The 25,719-nt window shown below is 37.4% G+C and overlaps 1 pseudogene; it reads left to right on the top strand.

The window, feature by feature from the left end:
* The window catches only part of LOC100454170 (peptidyl-prolyl cis-trans isomerase G-like), a 49,765-nt pseudogene extending 24,568 nt beyond the window's left edge, over positions 1-25,197 (top strand).
* The last annotated feature ends 522 nt before the right edge of the window (positions 25,198-25,719 follow it).

Genomic DNA, 25,719 nt, shown 5'->3' on the forward strand with positions numbered 1-25,719 from the left:
TCAGGTGTTCCTCACAGATAAGGAATGGATCCCTGGGTTGGCCACTCCGGGATTCTCTAGCTCAGAATCCCTAACCCCACTCAGGTGCACGTGCCATACAGGGTCATTCTCAAGGTATGCTGAAGTTATTACTATCAGGTGCATTTACCATATACCACTCACACTGACTGCCGGGGGTGGGGGGGCCAGTGAATATGATGCTACATCACTCCAGTGATGTTGTTACTGATCAGTTGACGAAGTTAATCAAAAGAGAGACTCCTAAGTGTGTCTGATCTAATTGAGTGATCCCTTTAAAAGAAGGTGAAGTATCAGAAAGACACTCCCCTGCTGGCCTAATGGAAAGCAAACAGCCATATTGTGAGAGAAGGGGCCATGTGGTACATGCCTGAGGATGGTGTCCATGTCTAGGAGCTGAGGGTGGTCCCCAGCCAACAGCTAGCAAGACAGTGGGCACCGCTGTTAAACAGACACAAGGAAAAGAATCCTGCCAATAACCAATGGGCTTGGGAGAGGACTACTCTGAACCTCAAATGAGATCACAGCCCCTGCCAACACCTTGACTTCAGCTTGCAAGACCCAGAGTGGAGGATTGACAAACCTGCACCAGCCTCCTGACTCACAGAAACTTCAGTAGTAAGACAGTAAGCTGTGTAAAGGTGCTGAGTTTGTGGCAATTTGTTACACAATAATAGAAAACTAATATCTCATCTTTCACGTTTCAGCTCTTACCATTTCTTCAGATAGGCTTTCCCTGAGCCCTCTAATGTTTTGTGTCCCCTGCCCCTATGATCTTGATTTGTTCTCTTGTGAGCACTTAACAGAATCTAAAGCCACCTTATCTGCTTGCTGTTTTGATGGTTGCTGTATTCCCCAGCACTTGTGATGATGTTGCACACATAGTAGGCATGCAATAAATATTTGTTGAATGAATCACTGCATCCAAATTAATTAGTTTTTATCAGCTGCCCATGACTAAACTGCTAAATTATTCCCTGGACCACCAGGTGGCAGATCATTTAGACAGTAAAGTAAATAGAATAGAAGAACCTTGGCCTAGTGACAGAACATCAATTCTCTAATGACAACGTTGCCATCCAGACTTTAATCTAAAACCATCTGCCTTTATTTTTCTTAACCTGGTCAGTTGGACAGCACATCTGCCATTGCTAGTGTTTCTGTAGCCAAATTATATGATTAACTCTTTTAAAACAGGAGCTTAGAAACGGAATGGATTGATGCTATCATCATCACCTACCATATAACCAGCCACAGAGGGTTATCTTTACCAGTCATTTGTTATTGTGATTTTTCTTCCCTGCATAATTTAACTTCTTGAGTGTGGATCTGGTTAATTGTTGTCCAGATTTCAGCTGATGATTTTCTTTATTCATATGTTTGGATAAGGTGTTCTCATGCTTTGGGAGAATGGACTATTATTATAATGTGTCTCTCATCAAAACTTTGCTAGCCTGGAACATACTCATTGTTATAGTATGCACTCAGACTACTGAGTACCTAGCTGATTTGAACCTAGGTTTTTGTTCATAAGGGTTTCAACATGTATGTAGAAATTCACTAGGGTGTAAGAGCCAAGAAAACAAAGGCTTTAATTTGTTTTATATTTTGCTGACCTCTTATCCTCTGTACTGCTTTTTGCATTTGCTGTACTGTTATAATAATGCCAGGCATATAATGGGTACTCAATAAATAGCTTGGAAGAAATGAATGAATCAAGTCCCTTACCATCTTAACTATCACCAAGTCTTGGAAGATCTGTTCTGTAAGAGGTTTCCTGTAGGAAATTTCTCTTTTCCATTTGAAGAACCTAAACATTCAAGACCCATTCAACTGTCATCTCCTTAGGTGGTGAATGTTAGGATGGTTATTAACCATTTACATATCACCTTTTATTAAACATCAACCCTGTGTCTGGTATTATGTGATGTGCTGAGGACACAAAGATAGATAGGACCCCTACCCTAAAAGAAGTTACCGTCTTACAATTCTCATCTGTTACTACCCATTGTCAGGATTGCCACCAACTGCAATTCTAGAAAAGAACCTAAGGTTCATTGGAATACAGGGTCTGGACATTCTGAAGACTGCTCTTATTTGAATGTCTGTGTTTGTAATATTGATATTCCTTTCCCTGCTTTTATTTAGTTAAGGTAATGAAGGCTACCTGCTGAAACAGATAAACCTCAGCAGCTTAGCATAATAGAAATATATTTCTCATTTATGTAATTTCCAAATGGGGTTCCAGATCATTTGGCAATTCTGTCCAAAGCTGTGATTTAGGAATCCAGGTTTCTTCCATTTTGCAAGTCTGCAGTATTCAACTTGTAATGTTGCTGTTCAAGGAGAAAAAGGGGAAGATCTCATGGATCGAGCCTGGATGTTCCCACAATCGTTTGAACAGAGCTCAGTCACATGATCACACCTACCTGCAACGGAGATGTAGTAATACAGTGAATAAGCATATGAAGTGCACTCATGTTCACTAGAGTGCAACCAGAAGAGATAATTCCTGTTTATCAAGCTAAAGGGATCTTAATAACCCTTTTTTCTTTTAAAAGATCAGAATTGTTTTAAAGTTTTTTACCTTAAAGAATTATTTTGAATAATTTTTTTCTAGGGAGGAGCATGCTTATTATAATAAACCAAAATATTTACAGAAATTCTAGGCTATTCTGACAAAAACAACCATTTTAAGATACCATAAAAATATAGTGAATGTAGTAAAGAAAATTTAGTAAAGGTATGTTCCAGGAAAAAAAACGAAACAGGTTTTGTGAATAGTCAGCAAATCTGTCAAACTGATTCTCTGATGTTGAAGAAATTCCCTGAGCGTTTCTATGCTAACTCTATTATCCATGCAGAGTGATGAAGAGGCCAGGGTCAGAATAACCGGGCTGTGTTTTTCTGTTACTTATCAATCTGTCGACTTTTTAAGGGCACTTTTCCTCTCTGGGTTTCAATAGGTTTACACAAAATGGGGACAAGACATACATATTATATATTTGTCATATACTGTCATATGTTACTTGATGATTTCATTGTTGTGTGAACATGATAAAATGTACTTACACACACTTAGATGGGATAGCCTGCTATACACGTAGGCTATATAGTATGGCCTATTGCTCCTGGGCTGCAAACCTGTACAGCATGTTACAGTACTGAACACTGCAGGCAATAATAATGCAATGGCAAGTATTTGTGTATCTAAGCATAAAAAAGGTACCGTAAAATTATGGCATTATAGGCTTAAAAAACCACCATCCTGTATGTGGTTAATTGTTGACCAAAACATTATTCTGTGAATATATTTGCTTGGAAGGGTGAATTAAATAATTACCATGGAAACATGCTATGAAGTGCAAATTTCAGTGTAAATAGAAAGCAGTGTCTTTCTTCTCCTCATCGCCATCACCATTAGGATCACGAAATATAAGGAAAAGGTAGGAGGCAAAGTAAGGATGTCCAATCTGGCATCAGCTTTATCTTGCCCTACTTGTCTCTCACCCTTTGTAGTTGTATTGAAATCCTTGCTGCCTTCTAATAAATCATACCAACAGCATTTATTCATTTCCCTGACAAAGACTTACTGAGGTCTAAAAATAAACAACCATCTTTACCATTGTTTTGAGCTCTGATCCTATGGCTGACACTAGACCAGGTATGCACTTGACCCACATGATCTCATTTGATCCTACCTTACAACTCTAGGAGGCAGATTCTCTTATCACCACCTGTTTTTTACAGATGGGGAAACCAAAGCTCATAAATGTGAAGCTGTGCATTAAAGGTTACAGGCTCAACACTGTTAGTCTGGCTTCAGAGCCCATGCTTGCAACTATTGTCCTCTTGATTCTTCATGTGGCTATTATGTGCTGGGTGCCAAGGGCTTCCACAGTGAGCAAGACAACATGATTCCTGACTTCAAGGAGCTTTCATCCTGGCTCTCAGAAGCCTACAGGCTCTTACAGACAGTTAACTTTTTTAAAATATAGACTTCATTTTTTATTTTTTATTTTTAATAGATTTAGGGGGTACAAGGGCAGGTTTCTTACATGCATATATTGCGTAGTGGTAAAGTCTGGGCTTTCAGCGTACCCATCTCCTGAATAGTGAAACTTGTACCCAACACATAATTTTTTAACCCCCCTTTTTTAGAGTAGTTTGTAGTGAAATTGAGCAGAAGGTACAGAGAGTTCCCATTGACTCCCTACCCCCGCACATCTATAGCCTCCCTCATTATTATTATTACTATTATTATCCCCCAAAAGAGTGGTAGATTTGTTACAACTGATGAGACCACACTGACTCATAATCTCCCAAAGTCCATAGTTTATGTTAAGGTTCACTCTTGGTGTTGGACATTCTATGGGTTTTGATAAACATATAGTGGGATGTGTCAATCATTGTAATACCATACAGAGTAATTTAACTGCCCAAAATGTCTTCTATGCTCTGTCTGTTCCATTCCTCTTTCCTTGCAATGCTCTCTAAACACCTGTTTTCTCTTTCTCAGACTGGTTGGTTTCTCCTTACCCTAAGGACTCAAGTCAGGCATCACCTTCCTTAGCTCTTTCTGACTGTCCAGGTAGTATTTAGAAGGTGTCTCACACATGCTCATAAGCAGAGTCAGTATTGCTTGTGGTTAAATTAGTAGATCTAGACCAAGATTGGCTCAATCCTGGTTCCATCACTTCTAAACACTGTAATTTGGGGCAGTTACTTACTTTACTTCTCTGGGTCTCAGTCTCCACTTGTGTAAAACGGAATTGTTACAAGGATAAAATGAGATGATGCATGTAAAGAGTTTGGCACTTACATGGCAAGTGCTTAGTTAGTTAGCTTTCATTGACTACCATTATGAAGACTGATCAGTGACCATATATCATTCTCATTTCTTCCTCCTAGCCAGTACTGCCTGGCCTGCTGTGAAAGATGGGGATGTTGACTTGCATTCTGCCTTCAATTTCAATGGTCTGGAATTTAAACTGAAAGGTCACTATTTCTGAACCTAGAATTCTGGCATCTTGAGTTAAACTAGGGAATGGCCAAGGCGTGATCAAAGCCCCCATTTTTATAATGTTGTACATCTTAATGAACACACCAACTCCACACCCTTCCTACAGAAACAGTGCTGATTTAGGTTTTTAATCAGATTCGCCTTTGCTGATGTGCAGTGAGGAATAATTAGTTGGAGGTCGGTGCAGAGAACTGCACTACACTCAGCCAGGAGGGGATGCTTCCTCTAGCATTTCAATTCCCTTGCTGAGGTAGCTTTCCTCCTTTTTCTTTGTCACTCCGAAGTGAAACCTGATGGGTCTCTGTGGGAAGCCTAGTCATCTCTTTCTCCCACTTCCTCTCCCAGGCCTAAGAAGGTTTGCAGTCCCCAGGTGAGGATAAGGACATGTCTAGGTAACCAATTAGGCCAAACAGAGCATCAAGAGACTTGTAGAATGCATACAAATTTCAGTGGATTAAAGGTCAGTGTCCAATAAATTGAGTCTGAGCCAGGCTTTTTTCCTCCCAGGGTTTGGGATGCTGCAGAGTTTAATCTTGGAGCTCCGAGGGTCTATAAGGGAAGCAGCAGGTATTCAGAATGTCAGTCTTTGTTCCACTACAAAGGCATATGTGCTGTTAGGCTCCAGAAAAATCTTGTCATGTCTAGTGGAAGCATTGGTTGCCTCTTTCTTCTTCCCTGTTGTGCTTAGAAGCCCCAGTGCCTGTTCATACACGATGAAGGTGCATACTTTACTTCAACTAGAGTCAGGAAATTTAGGGGGAAAAACAAACCTTGGTTGTTACGATCTGAAATTTTAAAGTAAACCCAACAGGGAATGTGGCAACTTAAAAAATGCAGCTTCATTTCTCCCATTGAGAGGTGGGGTCTATAACTCTCTCCCCTTAAATCTGGGCAGGTGTATGACAGATTCGACCAATAATACATGGTGATAGATGATTTATGAGACTCAGTCATAAAAAGCATGCCGTTTCCGCCTTGCTCTTTGAACGCTTGCTCTTGGAGCCCTATGCTGCCATGTAAGAAGTTTGACTGCTCTTCCACTCACCACATTGTGAGGAAGCCCAAACCGCATGGAGAAGCCTCATGATGTCCCAGTTAGTTTCAGTTGAGACTAGCTCCTGAGTTATGCCAGACTAGGTGTCAGATATGTGAATGAAGACACTTCCGGATAATTCTAGGCCCCAGTGGTTGGAGCTATCTCCAGATATCTTAGTCATACTTAGCCACGCATGTCTCCCAAATAGAGGTCCCAGACACTGGGGAGCAGAGACAAACTATCTCTATCTTTCTCTGTCCAAATTCCTAAACTGTAGAATCCATAAGTGTAATAAAATTATTGTTTTATGTCAATAAGTTTTGGGGTGGTTCATTATATAGCAGTAGATAGCTGTAACAGTCAGTTTCACGAAGCCATTCCCCCAAGCAAGTGTGAGTAGGAGAACTAGTGTAACTGCCAGCCCAGTTGGTAAAAGGTGATAAAAATCATGTTATCAGTAGAATTTAGAATTATAAGGAACCCTAAATTCTATCTAGTAGATCCAAAGCATCTAGTGTATCTAAAGTTTGCTTAAATGCTTTCAATGATAGGAACTCATTATTTAATAAAACATCCTCTCCTGCAGAGGTACAACTGATTGGATTGGAGAGATATTTTTATTGCTAGGTAGATACGGTTGGTGACAGAACAAATATAGATGTCTAAGATAAAATGGTATTGAGGAAAAGTTCCACCTATACAGGTTGGAGCTTATGAAAAAATGGCAAGAACCATGATACCTGCTGTTTGGACTATTCTGCTGAAATTTGTCACATGTTGGCTTATTTTTTTAAGGCTTTTGTAACGTGTAGAGTACATCTCTTTCCAATTCCACCTCATGATGTATTGAATTCCAGTGGTAAAGGAGAGGGAGAAATGAAAGCTAACCTGGGTAACAGTGTTAGAAATATAAAGGCCGGCATATAGACTCAAAGAGAAGAAGTCATAGTTCACAAAAAGTGGAATATAAATAAATGACACAATGCAGCTACAAAAAAACACTAATTCATTCTTCAATAGGCAGCAAGGTAGAGCAGTCACAGATGCTAGTTGTTTAATTGTCCAGTAAATGAGTCAAACTCCATTTGCAGAATTGCCCTCAATTCTGGGAAGTCCAAGAGAGACATGGACCCTAGAATATTTTCAGAAAATGTCAGCAAAGGTGGAAAGAAGTCTAGAAACCATGTCAATTACTTCTCAGCCTTTTGGCTAAGATCAAGCATAGAAACTATGTCATATAGAATATAACTGAAGGATCTAGGCATATTTAGCAAAAAGTAGAAAATAATAAGAAATGATATGATAAACATCTTTAGATATTTCAAGTGTTCTAAGCAGACAAAAACATAAACTTTCACAAACGATTCTTAGCTCATTAGTCCAGGCCCCTGTCCTTGCCTACCTTGACTTCTGCATCAAGCTTCTCTCTGGTCTCTCTGATTTCTGTCTTGCCATCCACAATCAGGTTTCTACAAATGCAGATGTGAGCTTTTAAAGCTGCAAATCAGATCACAACACATCTTTTAAAATATTCTCTAAATTGCTCATTGGTCTTAGAATAAAATCCACTTTCCTCACCATGTGCTATAGTGGTCCTCAGCTCTATCAGAGCCAATAGCTTCATTTTATGAACAAATATTTTCATTTACCCACTTTACTCTCATAATGAACTTTACAGATAATATAACCTATCTGATCACAAATTCAAATATAGAAATAATGTCCTAGTTTCGTATAATGCAGAATAGAGGGAAAGTGGTTTATAATAATGCAATATATATTCAGCATGTACATACATAGGCATAATTACACTAGAAGACGTGAGTAAATAAATACTTGCATCTATAGGTAAAGTCATGAGGAACATGTGAGCAACAAATGCAGATTGATACAGGTGTGTTTGTGTTTTGATTGGTAACTCAGACACCTCAAGCAGCATTGCTATGGTGACATTATATCCCAAAATGTTTTTGGTAATGTTCAGAACAAAACTATGTTTACTCTTCCCTCAGTTTATAAGGTATTTGTGTTTTTGGAAGAGTTGGGGACTAATATATCTTTAGTTTAAAAAATGCTCTGATTTAAAATGAAGTTAGATTTTAGGATCGGATAACTATCAGCTGGCATTTTATCTAAATAAGTATTTAGAGGGACATTAGATAGTCATATGAGATGAATCACAACTCTGATATGTAGACTTTCCTGTGTGCTACAGGAACCCTTGTAGTCCTGTTTTGTGTTTTCTCAATGCCAGGAAGGAGTTTCTGTTGTTGTCACTGACAAACAAAAATCCCACTCTGACAGAGTCCCAGAAATGCCCATAGGTATGGCTACCCTGACGGCTCTCAGGGAGAACCTCTGGCCTACAATATCTGGCTCCTGACTTCTTTCTCTCTAGTTGTAACTCCTACCATCCTTTCCTCACAAGCTCCAAACTTACTGCCTCCTTCTCACTTTCTTAAAAGAGTGAGTAGTTTACTTTTCTTTTTCTATACTTTGAACTGTTGTGTCTCCAAATCTTTGCCTGGTTTGGTTTTCTTGTTATTCACACCTCAGCTCAAATGTCACCTCCTGAGAGAAGCACTCCCAGACTACCTGGGCTCAATGTAGCATCCTTGTCCACATCACTATTTCTTTACTCTATTATACTTTCTTTGCAGCATATTTGATAGCACCTAATACTATTTGGAAAAAAGTTTTAAAATTTATTTACATGCTCAATATTATTCCTTTCTGTCATTAGAATAGAAGTCCCAGGAGGTCAGGAAGTCTTGTCTGCTACCAGATACATTCTAAGTGCCAATGTCTAGCACACAGAAGGTGCTTACTAAATAGATTTTTTGAATCAACTATTTGACTCCTCCCTTGTACCTTTCAAGATAACACCTATATTCTTTAGCATGGCACTTGAGGTCTTTCAATATCTTTCCCAGCATATATTTCTCTCTCATTTTCTCCTTTCACTCACCACTTCTCTCCTTCTACTATAGTCTCTCAAATATGACATGTCATTTAACGTTTCATTTCTTTGCATATTGTGTTTTCTCTGCCTGAAATTCAGATGAGATAAAACTCCCTTGATTTCTCTCTTCCTCCCATCGTGTAGAAGACTACATACTCCTTTCTCTGGAACGGCCTTGTGACTATGCTTATCCAAGGGGATTGCCTTTGTTGGTGTGTACATCTCTCTCTGCTATAGTTTGAGTATGGTTTGTTTGACATTGAAATTTGATCCCCAGTATTGAAGTTGGAGCCTAATGGGAGGTGTTTGGGTCATGTAGGTGGATCCCTCATGAATGGCGTGGTAACATCCTCATAGTAATGAGTGAGTTCCATCTCTGTTAGTCCCCAAAAAAGCTGGTTATTAAAAAGAGCATAGCACCTCCTCCCCCTCTCTCTCTCATTTCCTTTCTCACTGCACGCACTGGCTTGCCTTCCACTATGAATGGAAGCAGCCCGAGGCCCTTATCAGAAGTATATGCTGGTGCAATGTTTCTTATACAGCCTGCAGAACTGTGAGCCAAATAAACCTATTTTCTTTATAGATTGCCCAGCCCCAGGTATTCCTTTATTGCAACACAGATGGACTAAGACACTCTCCAACTGGACCTTGAGCATTTTGATAGCATAGCCCCCTTCTTAATCATCTTTATATGCCCAGTGCTGAGTATGATGACTGATGTGGAATAAGTTACAGAATTCAATTTTCACTATGTTAGAGTTGGATTATTATCTCAGATAGTTGAGAACATTTGAGATCTCAATTTTGTTATCCATTTCAATTGAATATTTTTTACAGTATCATATCAACTGTAAATTTGGTAAGTATGCCTAAGTGACACAGACTTCAATGGGCACATAAAAGTATATGATTCCCTTGGATTTGCAATGAATGACAAAATGATTTCTAGATGGTTTTTGTGGTTACTAATAATAATATTTCTTGAGGGTGGTATGCTAGGCACATTTCTAAGCATTTTTCTTATTGAATCCTTCAGCAATTCGGTGCTTAGAGTTACTGATATTTTTCAGACTGAGTGAACTTCACAAGGTCACAGCTGTTAAGTAGAAGATAATTAACCTTGATGTATCTGATCCCAGAGCCTAGGTTACTAACCATTATGCCAAGTCTTTTCAATGCCATTTTATATACCTGCATTTCTTAGACCCAACTATCCTTGAATCTGGCCAAAGTAGAGTTAATGGAGATGTTTTAAAGTTAATCCTATTTTCTCAGGATAAAGAGGATTTTAATCCCTCCTCCCCCCAAACAAAAAATATTCTTCTGTTAATAATTGCTTTTTCTCCCCTTTTCTCTCTGTCAGGGAAGGTCAGTTTATTATGGGTCATTGTGGATGCAACCAAATTAATGACAATTGATGTCAGTCCTCTGCTTCTCATATTAGTGGCTCTGTATCAGCATCCACTCCCCATGCAGTGGGCATGCCCCCTCCATCACTTTTTCCCCATCGGCTGAGGTTTTGCCTTAGCCAGTGAACTTTTAATCACTCTGAATTGCTAATCACCATAATTCCTCACTGTTCAAAGCTGCAAGTTCATCATGTGAATGGACCCAGTGTCCTTGTTAATCACAGTAATCGCTCACCACTCATGAGCTATGAAAAGTAGTGACAAGTATCCTCATCACACTTGGTTGCTCACAATCTGAGGGAGGCTGATAGGAGTTTCATGATTCACCCAACACAGGCTGTGGGGCTAGCAATGGAATGCCTGCCAGAACTGCAAGTTTCAGATCTCTGTTTATAATTGTCATTTGCCTGAGTTGGCAAATGCTCATATCTTCATCCCCATAGTTACTGATACTAAAGCTTCCATAGCAGGGTTCCCTTGCAGGCCTCTCCTTCCTTTGTGTCAAATGACCCATCTTGACTGGCATCCAGCCTCCTGGGATTCCTGGCCAGGACGAACTTTTGGTGCAAAATTAACTAAGGGTATTTGTCTTATACTGGAATTGTTTTAATAGCAGTAAACCAGAAACCGATCCATCTGGTTTAATTATAGAAGGATTTATCATGGGTATACCTTTTCCCCAAGGCCTAGAAATTTCACCACTCTTCAAGAGGGACATGAACTGTACTTGAAAGGCCACTAGCTGTCAAGGCAGTTATTCTGTTAATCCTGTTTCCCATGCCTTCTGTATAGACTCCTCTGGATCTATGTGTTCTACTATTTCACTTTTCTATCTTGTTTTGCTTTGTTATCACCTCTTTCAGCTTTGTTTTGGAACATAGACCATAAATGGCTTTCCCAAAAGGGCAGTCTTGGTGTACATGTCCTGAGCAGTCCAGGGTTTTCTGCTAACAGAATATACTTTCTGATTTCTAGTTCCACATTCTCATCCCACAGCTCTTCAAACTGTTCTATTATGAACTCCACACTATAACTTCTCCCAGATTTGCATGTCAAGGTGCCAGCAGACTAAAGGGCTTCATTTTCATCAAAATTAATTTTCTTAAAACAGCTATTTTAAGGTGTCAAAAATAAACATTTCTGCTATTATTATACCATTTCAAAAAGTCTTTTAAAATGGTCCGAATGGGCCAAAGACCATCACAGACTCTTCACCCAAAAATATATACAAATAACAAATAACATATGAAAAGATGCTCTACATCATATGTCAGCAGGAAAATGCAAATTAAAACAACGAGATACTGCTACACACTTATTAGAATGGCCAATATGTGGGACACTGACAACACCAAATGCTGGCAAGGCTGTGGAGCAACAGGAACTCTTATACATTGCTGATAGAAAAGTGTTACAGCCACATTGGAAGACATTTTGTCAGTCTCTTATAAAACTAAACATACTCTTATACAGTCTGCCAATTGACCTCCTCTATATTTACCCAAGAGTTGAAAGCTTATGTCCACAGAAAACTTATGTCTTACACATAGATACTTTTAGCAGCTTTATTCATAATTGTCAAAACCCAGAAGCAGCTAAAATGTCCTTCAGTAGGTGAATGGATAAATTAACTGTGGTATATCCAGACAATAGAGTATTACTCAGGGCTAAAAAGAAATGAGCTATCAAGCCATGAAAAGATAAGAAGGAAACTTTAAAGGGTCTTACTAAATGAAATAAGCCAACCTGAAAATATTACGTACTGTATGATTGCAGCTATATGACATTCTTTAAAAGGCAAAACTATGCAGATAGTAAAAAGGTCAGCGGTTGCAAGGGTTAAGTAGGGAGAGAATAGAAGATTTTAAAAATAGTGACAATATTCTGTATGACACTGTGGTGATGGCTACATGTCATTGTATAGTTGTCCAAACTCATAGAATGCACAACACAGAGTGAACCCTAATGTAAACTATGGACTTTGAATGATATTGATGTGTCAGTATAATAATGGCTCACAAATGTACCATTCTGGTGGTGGATGTTGATAATGGGGGAGGCTATGCCTGTGCTAGGGCAGATGTTATATGGGAAATATCTGCCCCTTCTTATTAATTTTGCTGTGTACCTAAAACTGCTCTACCAAAAAAAAGGCTGAAAAACCTAAAAAAAAGTGTCACAAGCTCATTATTTTCTTTTTTATTTTAATTTTTTTAAATTTTATTATTATTATACTTTAAGTTTTAGGGTACATGTGCACAATGTGCAGGTTAGTTACATATGTATACATTATTTTCATCCAGAATAGTTGCCTTGGATATTTTTGAAAGTCATCCCTCTTTCTGCATGTTCCTTTCTTTATCACTTCTCCTCTCTCCCCGTCTTGAGAGAGAGAGAGAGAGAGGCAGAGAGACAGAGAGAAAGAAAGAACATACATGCACATGAGTGAATGAGAGAATCCAGATCCCTAAGAGAAATCAAAGCCCTGGGATACTGGAGTGGATTTTTTTCCCTTTACTTAAAACATTGGTTTCTCACCTCACCCCCCGCTTTTGAGAACTCCGTCCCCGATTTTCCTTTGTAGAACTGTCTCTTCCCCAATGTTCATATTCTTGATGGAGCTGTCAATCAAGTTGCCCTAGCCAAGAGATCGGTAAGAGAACCAAATAAGGCCAACTCATTTCTCATTTTGAGGACTCCAAATATTATAGAGTTCAGTGATGCCAGGATGAAAAGATGATTGGAGCTGATTCTTTGTAGTGTTGTCACCTTAATTGTTGATTAGTTCCTGCTGCTTGGATCTCTGCTTCTTTTTTTCCCCTAAGATTGGCTCTTTAGAGATTTTTTAAGTTCTCAAATGATCCTATGTCCTACCACTAAAGGTGTTTTGCTTCAGTTAGCCAGAGCCAGTTTTACTGCTTGCAAGAAAAACAAAGAAACACACAACTGATCTGGCTACTATGCTACAGAAAGTCTTGGTTGCACAGATTTTATGTTGCTTGATCCTGTAAGCGCAGCTTCTCTGTTATGTTCCCGATGGGATGCTGAGAATTCAAGGGCAGGATACAGTGGCTTAGTGCCCTATTTATTTTAGGTAGAATTGACAGAATAGGTCACAGTGAAATTATAGCCCTATATGGTCATGGTTCTACAAACTTTGGGCTGGGTTCTGGAGATATATCTCCTAAGTTAAGTTTAATTAGCAACAACTCAATATCAATCTGCCTTTGGATATCTGGAGCATGAATCTCACAGCTTGGATTCTTCTCCGGTTTTAGTTCATTAGCAAAGATTCTGAGTTATCTGTGGTATAAGGTTCAGAAGTGTATAAGGTAAGAAGAGAGCTTTGAATCAGTTTGTTAGCTGAGGGACACAAACAGGAAAATCTAGTTTGAAAAACAATGTAGTCCCCATCATCCCTGGGTAACTTCCTAGGGCCCTCCAAGGAAACCCCATTTTGCTCTCTCCCTCTTTCCCCTACTCTTCCCCTCTCCTCTTCTCCCTTAATCCTTCTTCCTCAAGCTTTCAACTCTCCTCTCCTTCTCTTGCACATATGTTGTACAACTATTTTCTACCCTCTTTATCTCTCTAGCTAATATTAAGCAGCATCTCTTTCTCTCAGGTGATTCTAAGCAAGGCTTTCGAATCAGACAGGACAGATATTTTATTTCACCTATGCCACTTGCTAGCTGTGTGACCAAGGGCAAGCTCCTCCCTCAGACCCAGTTTTCTCATATTCCAAATGGAAGGAATAAAGGTGTTCGTGTGAGGTTTACAAGGAAAACACTTGATGTCATAACTAGCCCATGGTGGGTAACTAAAGATTGGTAAGCTTTGTCTATTCGATTTAATTTCTAACTTCTATTATTATTGTTATTTTCCTACTGTTATTTTTCTTCTAAAAAGGAAAAATTCCTTCTCATTGTCAGCACCTGTTTATTGTGCTTGTCTTTGAGTCCATTCACCTCTCTTCTCAGTGTTCAATGCCTTCCCTTCCCTTATCCCATGATAAGACCATTCACAGGGAACCTAAATTATTAAAAGTTATTCCTAGCAAATTTTAGTAACAATGGAGAAATGTTAGCCTCTAGGCGAGTCTTAGTGGATTTCCCTTTATACTGGTGAAACATAATTTTAGATTATTTTAGTAATACTTTTATGGAATGTTTCCCATTTTCTAAATCTCACTTCTCATGGTCTTTTGAGAATTCAGGTAAATTTCAAGGTAAAGGCTATAAAGGAAAATATGAGCCCGTAGATGTTCCAAACAAGGATGAAATCTCACTCAGCATCTTCAAACAAGTTGTAAATATAGTAAGATTTTTAAAACTGAGACCACTATGGATAAGAATATCTCTATGCATTTATAATAATAATAATGAATTGAAGCTAAATTATCAAACTTTTTGAAAATGCATTCTAGATATTATTTTATTAAGAGGAGAATATTAACATTTTTTGTGTGTGTGTGTTTGGAGTCTTTTTAAAAAACAGTTGCATTTAATGGCGATCTCTCCCATCCCTTAAATGTTCAATTGTTATTGTATTTGATAAGTTGGTGTTGAGAAAACTTTTATTCTTTTTACCTCAGCAATGTGTGAGAAATACTATTTGTTTAGTCAAAACAGTTTCAATTTGGCTGTTTTCCTTGACTCTGATTCCACTTTAAGATGTGTGCTCTAGTTTATGGGCAACATGCTTGCATATTTCTTACAGATGGACTAAACTTGAGAGCTCATCAATAGTTTGGACTTGGAAGTACAGTAGTTCTAATGGGAAAACCTTGCTTTGCTGAACCGTTAATGCTCAAGGTTTAAGTGTGAAAGCCCAGCTGTGCTTAATCCACTCCCCATTGCAATTTCCAACCGAAGCTTGGAACATGCTCAAAGTCAGAAGCTAAGCGGAGGCAGGGATCTAGTGACTTAAGAGGCTGAAGAGATTTTCTCTCTCTGAGTCAAAATTTTTCTCCAGACTGTTGTGGGATTTGACACTGGAGTGTAGCATTCCAATCTCTGTTTAATACGGGGACTTTGAGTGTATCCACATTCTCTATCTTAGTTCTGCTTCCTTCTTACCATGTATGACAATGAATTCTATCTGATGGGACCCCAGGCACGTTGCCTGATCACCTTCCTCAAATAATGCTTGACAGTTCAGTTCTCTGGAGTTTGCATTCAGATCTGTTTTACATCAAAATGCATTTCTCTGACATGTATAATCCTCTCTAATCTTGAGAAGAGAGCTTGGTTTCTGTTCTTCTCCCTAGGATTTCTTTCTGTGTGTGTGAGGGGATGGGAGATATAATGTATCTTACTTTGAAGATGAGAATTGGAGAAATATTGAGGAGACTAAACAATGTTATTAGGAGGTAGAAATAAAAGAAAAGATAATATAGGGAAGTAAGTGAAGAAAATAAATTTAAATATAGAAACGGTATAGAAAAGGAAATAAAATTTCCTCACTGCTATGGTTAAGTGTAAGTCCTAATAAATGGGATAAAATTGGCTGCAATTTTTCTTTTTGAAATCTCAACTTGTTTATAAAACACAAACTCATCAAAAAATAGTGAAGATGTTCTGTGTAAATAAAGGGAAAAGTGTATACCTCTCTTCCTCTTTCCCCAACCCTATCCTTATTCCACTTCCAGAGGTGAGCGATGTTAATATGATGTATGTTCTTTTTTTAAATTTTATTATTATGATACTTTAAGTTTTAGGGTACATGTGCACAACATGCAGGTTTGTTACACATGTATACATGTGCCATGTTGGTGTGCTGCACCCATTAACTCGTCATTTAGCATTAGGTATATCTCCTAATGCTATCCCTCCCTGCTCCCCCCACCACACAACAGGTGAGTGAAAGAACATACATCACAATATGATGTATGTTCTTTCACTCACCTGTTGTGTTATTTGGATGAGCCACTGAACTCCTTTAAGCCTTAGTTTTCATATCTGTAAACTGGGGATAACACTAGTTACTTATAGCATTGTTGAGAGGATTAAAATAGGTAAGTCATTTGTATAAATATGTATGGCACAAAGTAAGAGCTCAGTGAATGTTGGCTATTATTTTTCCAGGCACATATAAGTTTATGTATTTTATAACAAATGAAATGGTCCTCATTATGCATGCTGTGATGTAAATTACTATCTTTGAAAATATGCTGGAAACATTTAAAAATATTTATATATCTTATTTTATTTAAATGCATGCATAAGATCACATCATAGTTAACAATGTTTTTTTTTTGGCTTGCTTTCTGTCTTCATGCCTTCTCTATCCATATTACCTATCTTGAGGAAATCCACATAAAGGCTTAGTAGGTATGTGTCTATATTTTCCTTCAAGCTCATATAATCATAGACAAAAACACATATGCATATTCATAGAATTTTGTCATTGATTTATAAAAATAAGATTATAGTATAAAAATATATTTTTACAATATTTGCAAATTATAAAATATATTTTCCTGACCCTTCCTTTAATAATAGATGCTGGAAAGCTTAACATTTGAAGTCACAGTGAACATCTTTGGTGCTGAGTTGTAGGGTAGGCAAATGTCCCTGTGCTGGTCAACTATACCCAAGAGGAAATCTATGGCAAGGATTTCTAGGAAAGTTTTCTTTCTTAATAAGTGGGATAAATTTGGCTGCTGTTGTTGTTGTCCCTTGATCCATCTTGGAAAGTGGAAATAAAACCTGAAATGACAATATCATCTTTGGACCATGATGGGACACATGTGAAGATAAAAGCTATAATATTAATGGTGGCATGATGGAAATATCAGGCTGAGTGCCTGATAGCATTTTCAGTGGCTGAATTAATACCGGCAACTGCTGACCTTGGGATTTCCAAAATAAACCCCAATTTGCTTAAACCATGATCAGTGAGTTTTCTTTTCTTTACAGTCAAACACATTCTCGACTGATATGCAGACTTTTCTGGATCTCATTTTCGTCAGTGAAATCTTGTTGAACTTCTAATTGATTACTTATCATGGTAGCATACTATTTTATGGTGTGAATGGTTACAATTTTGCCAGCCTTTCCTCAACTGGTGGATGTTTTTTGTTCAGTGTTTGTTTTATTTTTTTCCCCCCACTTCAAACAATGTTGCATCAAACATCATTAAAAATATATCTTTATGTAGTGAAACTTTTATTTTTATGGAACAAATTCCCAAGAGTAGAATTACTGAGTCAAGAGTATATGTATTTTTAATTGTAATAAATGTTTCTAGAATGTATTCCAAAAAAAACAGGAATAATTTACATTTTATCAGAAATGTGCAAGAATAAACTTTTCCTTCCCAAGTCTACACTAGCAAGAATTGTTATTGGTCTTTTGCCAGTCTAATGTTTGTAAAATCGTAACTCATTGTTGGATGAGTTGTTCACATGTTCCTGACTGGTAGAGATTTTAAGCCTTTTTCTATGTTCTATTGGCTATTTGGGTTTGTCCTTTGTGAATTCCTATTCACAATCTCACATACTTTTCTCTTGGAAATTTTCCTTCTTGTCAATGTAAAAGAGATTAAAAATACATTACAGGCACCCATTTTCACTTTTCAGCACTGGAATTTGATTATAGTGTTTGCTATGGACTGAATGTTTTCATCCGTCCAGATTCCTAGGTTGAAACCAAATCTCTAAGGTGGTGATATTTGAAGATGAGCCCTTTGGGAAGGTATCAAGTTCCATTAAGAATGGGATTTGTTCCCTTATAAAAGAGACCCCAGAGAGCTTGTTCATCCCTTCCACCATGTGATTATACAGTGAGAACATGGCCCCTGTGAACTAGGATGTAGGCCTTCACCAAACACCAAATCCACCAGTGCCGTGATCTTGGTCTTCCCAGCCTCCAGAACTGTAAGAAATAAATTTCTGTTGTTTATAAGTCACCCAGTCTCTGGTATTCTGTTATAGTAGCCTGAATGGACTAAGACAATGTCTTTTGCTATAAATGTTCGAACTTTTATATGGCTAGAAATGGTTTTTAGAACACTTTATTTTCTAGTTTTAGATAAAGGAATCTGCTTTACCATGAGATTATATATGAAGTCACCTACTTTTTCTTGCAGAATTTGTTTTTCTTTTTTCCCCTCTCTGTTATATCTTTACCTTGTAATTGTTAATTAGAAGTTCATTTTGTATATGTATTTTATTAATTTCTTCACAAAAACCCAACTCCTGGATTCGTTGATCTTTTGAATGGCTTTGTGTGTCTCGATTTCTTTCAGTTCAGCTCTGGTTTTTGTTATTTTTAATCTTCTGCTAGCTTTGGGGTTGATGTGCTCTTGCTTTTCAAATTCTTTCAGTTGTGAAGTTGTGAATTTGAGATCTTTCTAACTTTCTGATGTGGGCATTTAGTGCTATGAATTTCCCTTTTAACACCACCTTAGCTGTGTCCCAGAGATTCTGGTATGTTGTATCTTTGTTTCATTATTTTCAAAGAACTTTGTGATTTCTGCCTTAATTTCATTATTTACCCAAAAGTCATTCAGGAACATGTTTAATTTCCATACAATTGCATGGTTTTGAGTGATTTTTTTGTCTTGACTTCTATTTTTATTGTGTTGTGACCTGAGAGTGTTTGGTATGATTTCAGTTCTTTTGCATTTGCTGAGAATGTTTTTATGTCCAGTTATGTGGTCGATTTTAGAGTATGTGCCATGTAGATCCTTTAAATCAGATCCTTTAATTCAGAATTTGTTTGTTATCTGTGTTGATTGTTTTGTTTGTTGAAGAATGTTCTATTAGATGAAAATATCCCATTTTGTTTATCTATTGTGAACCCCAAATATCTGAGACAGGTCTCAGTTAATTTAGAAAGTTTATTTTGCCAAGGTTGATGATGTGTGCTCGTGACTTAGCTTCAGGAGGTCCTAACATGTGTCCAAGGTGGTCAGAGCACAGCTTGGTTTTATACATTTTAGGGAAACTTGAGACATCAATCAACATATGCAAGATGAACATTGGGTCGGTCTGGAAAGACAGGACAACTGGAAGCAGGGATGGGGCTTCCAGGTCACAGGTAGGTGAGAGACAAATGGTTGCATACTTTGAGTTTCTGATTAGCCTTTCCAAAGGAGGCAATCAGATATGCATTTATCTCAGTGAGCAGAAGGATGACTAAATAGAATGGGAAGGCAGTTTTGCCTTATGCAGTTCCCATCTTGACTTTTCCCTTTAGCTTAGTGATTTTGGGGCCCCAAGATTTATTTTCTTTTCACAATATGGATCTGTTGAGAGACATTTTAATTATCTCCAATGATTAGCAATTACAAATAAATTGGCTATGAACATTTATGTATGATGTTTTGTGTAAATATATTTTTAATTCTGTTAACTATTTAGAAATAGAATGGTTGGGTAGTACAGTAAGTTTATGTTTAACTTTTAGGAGACTGCCAAACTGATATCCAAGTGGTTGTACTATTTTATATTCCTACCAGCTGTGTTATAAGAGTTCTATTTGTTCTACATCCTCACCAATGCATGCTATTTTCAGGCTTTTTAATTTTAGCTATTCTAATGGTTAACACTATTCCAGCTCCCTTGCCTGCTTTGTATTTCTGCCAAGTACAAGTGGTAGTGGCTGACTCTCTTACTATAGCAAGCTCCAAATGAATAGGCTTTGGTTGTTCTCATTTGAGTAGTCTTCATCATTTAGAATTTTCATTAATTATTCGAAAGTGTTTGCATTTCTGTATAAATTTTAAAATCCATTTTTCTATTTCTATGGAAATCCTGTTTAAATTTTGATTAGAAATTCATTAAAGTTATAGATTTTCTGTCTTTTTAAAAATTTTTAAATTTTTATCTTTCTTCCATTTCTGAGGCTCCTTTTATTTGTATTTCAAATGCAAATATTTTCCACATATATACTTACAATTGTTATATCCCCCTTGATGAATTGACCCCTTTATCATTATATAAGGACCTTATATCTTTTTACAGTTTTTGTCTTCAAATCTACTTTGTCTGAAAAGTAGATATACTGCTTTTTATGGTTTCCATTTGCTTGAATTGTCTTTTTCCATTTCTTCATTTTTAGCCCATCTGTGTCTTTATACATGAAGTAAATTTCCTGTAGGTAGCATATAGTTGGGTCTTGTGTGTGTGTGTGTGTGTGTGCGCGCACGCATGGGTGTGTGTGTGTTTTATTCAGACTCTTCATGTCTTTTGATTAGATAATTTATAATTTACCCCATTTCTTTTTTTTTTTTTTTTTTTTTTTCTTTTATTGTAATTATTATTATTATTATTATTATACTTTAGGTTTTATGGTACATGTGCCCAATGTGCAGGTAAGTTACATATGTATACATGTGCCATGCTGGTGCACTGCACCCACCAACTCGTCATCTAGCATTAGGTATATTTCCCAATGTTATCCCTCCCCCCTCCCCTCAACCCACAACAGTCCCTGAAGTGTGATGTTCCCCTTCCTGTGTCCATGTGTTCTCATTGTTCAATTCCCACCTATGAGTGAGAATATGCGGTGTTTGGTTTTTTGTTCTTGCGATAGTTTACTGAGAATGATGATTTCCAATTTCATCCATGTCCCTACAAAGGACATGAACTCATCATTTTTTATGGCTGCATAGTATTCCATGGTGTAGATGTGCCACATTTTCTTAATCCAGTCTATCATTGTTGGACATTTGGGTTGGTTCCAAGTCTTTGCTATTGTGAATAATGCGGCAATAAACATACGTGTGCATGTGTCTTTATAGCAGCATGATTTATAGTCCTTTGGGTATATACCCAGTAATGGGATGGCTGGGTCGAATGGAATTTCTAGTTCTAGATCCCTGAGGAATCGCCACACTGACTTCCACAAGGGTTGAACTAGTTTACAGTCCCACCAACAGTGTAAAAGTGTTCCTATTTCTCCACATCCTCTCCAGCACCTGTTGTTTCCTGACTTTTTAATGATCGCCATTCTAACTGGTGTGAGATGGTATCTCATTGTGGTTTTGATTTGCATTTCTCTGATGGCCAGTGATGGTGAGCATTTTTTCATGTGTCTTTTGGCTGCATAAATGTCTTCTTTTGAGAAGTGTCTGTTCATGTCCTTCGCCCACTTTTGGATGGGGTTGTTTGTTTTTTTCTTGTAAATTTGTTGGAGTTCATTGTAGATTCTGGATATTAGCCCTTTGTCAGATGAGTAGGTTGCGAAAATTTTCTCCCATTTTGTAGGTTGCCTGTTCACTCTGATGGTAGTTTCCCTTGCTGTGCAGAAGCTCTTTAGTTTAATTAGATCCCATTTGTCAATTTTGGCTTTTGTTGCCATTGCTTTTGGTGTTTTAGACATGAAGTCCTTGCCCATGCCTATGTCCTGAATGGTATTGCCTAGGTTTTCTTCTAGGGTTTTTATGGTTTTAGGTCTAACATTTAAGTCTTTAATCCATCTTGAATTGATTTTTGTATAAGGTGTAAGGAAGGGATCCAGTTTCAGCTTTCTACATATGGCTAGCCAGTTTTCCCAGCACCATTTATTAAATAGGGAATCCTTTCCCCATTTCTTGTTTTTCTCAGGTTTGTCAAAGATCAGATGGTTGTAGATATGTGGCATTATTTCTGACGGCTCTGTTCTGTTCCATTGATCTATATCTCTGTTTTGGTTACAAGGGATGTGAAAGACCTCTTCAAGGAGAACTACAAACCACTGCTCAAGGAAATAAAAGAGGATACAAACAAATGGAAGAACATTCCATGCTCATGGGTAGGAAGAATCAATATCATGAAAATGGCCATCCTTCCCAAGGTAATTTACAGATTCAATGCCATCCCCATCAAGCTACCAATGACTTTCTTCACAGAATTGGAAAAAACTACTTTAAAGTTCATATGGAACCAAAAAAGAGCCCGCATCGCCAAGTCAATCCTAAGCCAAAAGAACAAAGCTGGAGGCATCACGCTACCTGACTTCAAACTATACTACAAGGCTACAGTAATTTACCCCATTTCTATTCAGTGTTGTTATTGATAGTGAAGGAATTGCTACTGCCATTTTATTTGTTTTCTGGTTGTTTTGTTGATCCTGTTTCTTTTATCCTTTTCTCCTGACTTCCTTTGTATAAAAGTAATTTTTTTCTGACAGTATGTTTTAATTTCTTGCTTTTTATTTTGTGTGTATTATATGTTTTTGTTTTGTGGTTAATGTGAAGCTTGCAAATAACATCTTATAATCAATTGTTTTAAACTGATGACAACTCGGATTACAAAGAATAGAAAAAACAAGCAAATAAAGAGAAAACTAAAAAAAAGAACCTCTAAAATTAGGACTCAGCTGTCTAGGAGGGAGGCAGTTAGTGTGCTTTAGCTCCTTTTCTGGAGGGGGTAGATATGAAGCGGTTTAAAGGACTGGACCAAAAGAAGAGGAAACTCTACCAGTGCGAGAGCCAAGGGATCAGTTGTCCTTGGTTTTTTTTTTTTTTTTTGGTCTTGTCTTCATTTGAAGATTAAGTATTGGAGCCACGGGAATAAAGCTTCAATGTCCTCGAATATTTTTTTTTGACATTGCCATTAACAACATGCTGGAAGAGTTGTCTTTGAATTATTTTCTGATGTGTGCCCCAAAACATGTGAGAAGTTTAGTTGTCTTTGTACAGGTCAAAAGGTGACAGGGAAATCAACTCAGAGCCATTACATTGTAAGAGTTGTCTCTTTCACAGAATTGTCAAGGATTTTATGGTTTAAGGTGCTGACTTCAGTGAAGAAAATGGACGAGGAGGGGAATCTATCTAAGAAGGATTTTTTGAAGATGAGAATTTTGCTGGTAAAAACAACAAAGAATTTCTCTTGTCAATGGCCAACAGAAGGAAGGATACAAATGGTTTACAGTTCTTCATAACAATGAAACCAACTCTTCATTTAGATGGGCATCATGTTTTTGGACAAGTAATCTCTAGCCAAGAAGTTGTAAGAGAGATAGAAAACCACAAGACGGATGCTGCTAGCAAAGCATTTACAGAGGTACAGATACTCAGTTGTGGAGAGCTGATTCCCAAATCTAAAGTTAAGAAAGAAGAAAAGAAAAGGTATAAATCATCATCATCTTCCTCCTCATCATCTAGTGACTAAGATAGCTCAAGTGATTCTCAGTTCTCACCTGATTCCTGTGATTCCGAAAATGCCTCTGAAGAGAAATCAAAGAAAAGAGAAAAAAACATAGGAAAAATTCCCCAAAACACAAGAAGGAAAAGAAGAAGTGAAAGAAAAGCAAGAAGAGTGCATCTAGTAAGAGTGAAACTGAAAATCTTAGAGCACAACCCCAGTCTACTGTCCATCCAGAAGAGATCCCTCCTATACCTGAAAATAGATTCCTAATGAGAAAAAGTCCTCCTAAAGCTGATGCAATGGAAAGGAAAAGCCAGAGAGAGAGAAAGAGAAAGAGAATGTAATCCATCTAACTCCCAGCCTGCTTCATACCAGAGACGACTTTTAGTTACTAGATCTGGCAGGAGAATTAAAGTAAGAGGATCAAGGTGTTATCAAACTCCTTCCAGATCCAGATCAAGGGATTGTTTCAGACTTAGTGAGACACCTGTACATTGGAGGCAAGAGATGCAGAGAGCTCAAAGGATGAGGGTATCAAGTGGTGAAAGATGGATCAAAGGGCATAAGAGTGAGTTGAATGAAATAAAAGAAAATCAGACAAGTCCAATTAGAGTAAAAGAGAGAAAAATAACTAACCACAGGAATGTATTTGAGAGTCCAAACAGAAAAAATGAAAAGGAAAAGAAAGTTAAAGACTGTAAATCTAACAGCAAAGAGAGACATCAGAAGAAATTCAGAAAAAGATGATAAATATAATACAAACAAAGTGAAGAAAAGGGCCAAATCTAAAATTAAGAGTAAGAGCAAACAGAAATCAAAGAGTAAAGAAGGAGATTCAAAACATAATAGACATGAAGAAAAGAGGATGAGGTCAAGGAGCAAAGGAAGGGATCATGAGAATGTTAAAGAAAAAGAAAAGGAGCCTGATTCAAAAGGAAACGATCAGGAAAGGGGTAGAAATAAAGAGAAGTCTAAACAGAATCAAAGAGTAATGAGCATGATCATGGTAAAACTAAGGAAAAGGATGGATGTGCACAATCCAGGAGTAGAGAATGTGATATAACTGAAGGTAAACACAGTTATAATAGCAGAACAGGAGAGCAAAGCAGAAGTAGGGACAGAAGCAGAAGAGTGTGATCAAGAAGCCATGACAGAGATTGCAGCAGAAGCAAGGAGTACCATAGATACAGAGAAAGGGAATACGGGAGAAGAGGACAGTCACAAAGCCGAGGGAGAAGAACACCACCAGGAATATCAAGAAGTAAACATAGGGGGAGAAGGAGGAGAGACTCACGGAGCTTAGAGACAGAAGAAAGTAAAAACAGAAACAAAGAAAAATACAGAAACCAAGAAAGTAAGAGTTCACACAGAAAAGAAAATTCTGAGAGTGAGAAAAGAATGTACTGTAAAAGTCATGATCACAATAGCTCAAATAATAGCAGGGGGAAAAAAGGCTGATATAGATAAAAGTCCCTTCTCAAAAATAAAACAAAGCAGTCAGGACAATGAATTAAAGTCCTCCACATTGAAAAATAAGGAGGATGAGAAGATCAGATCCTCAGTGGAAAAAGAAAACCGAGAATCAAAGGGTCAAGAAAGTGACCATGTACATGAAAGAAAAAAAAATTTGATTATGAATCAAGCCCTGAAACAGATGAAGACAAAAGTGGATGAGTGAGTTATATAAACTTATTTCCGTTCTGTTTTGAATTTTAAGTTTGAGAGACTTGCTAGTGAATCTTCTTTATGTTGTTTTCCTTTTCATTGTTTTTGGGTTGTTTTATGCTTGCCCTTTTTTTTAAAATGTGGATTTCATTGAGTTGATCTTTTGATAATCTGCAATCTGGATAACTTGTACTGCTAAAGTTTTAATAAACTTGAAATGCGAAAAACAAAAACAAAACAAAAAATCTCTACAATTTAACTCCATCCCTCTCACTTTTTGAATTGTTGTTCTCTCTATTTATATCTATCCTATGATCTAGCAATCCCACTGCTGCATATATACCCAAAAGAAAGAAAACTGGGATATCAAAAAGATACATGCACACCCATGTTTATTGCAGTACTATTCATAATAGCCAAAATATGGAATCAACCTGTGTGTCCATTAACAGATGAATGGATAAAGAAAATGTGGTACATACCCACAATGGAATATTATTGAGCCATAAAAAAATGAATCCTGTCATTTGC

This window comes from Pongo abelii, chromosome 4 (genome assembly GCF_028885655.2).
Source record: "Pongo abelii isolate AG06213 chromosome 4, NHGRI_mPonAbe1-v2.0_pri, whole genome shotgun sequence".
NCBI classification, from domain to species: Eukaryota; Metazoa; Chordata; class Mammalia; order Primates; family Hominidae; genus Pongo; species Pongo abelii.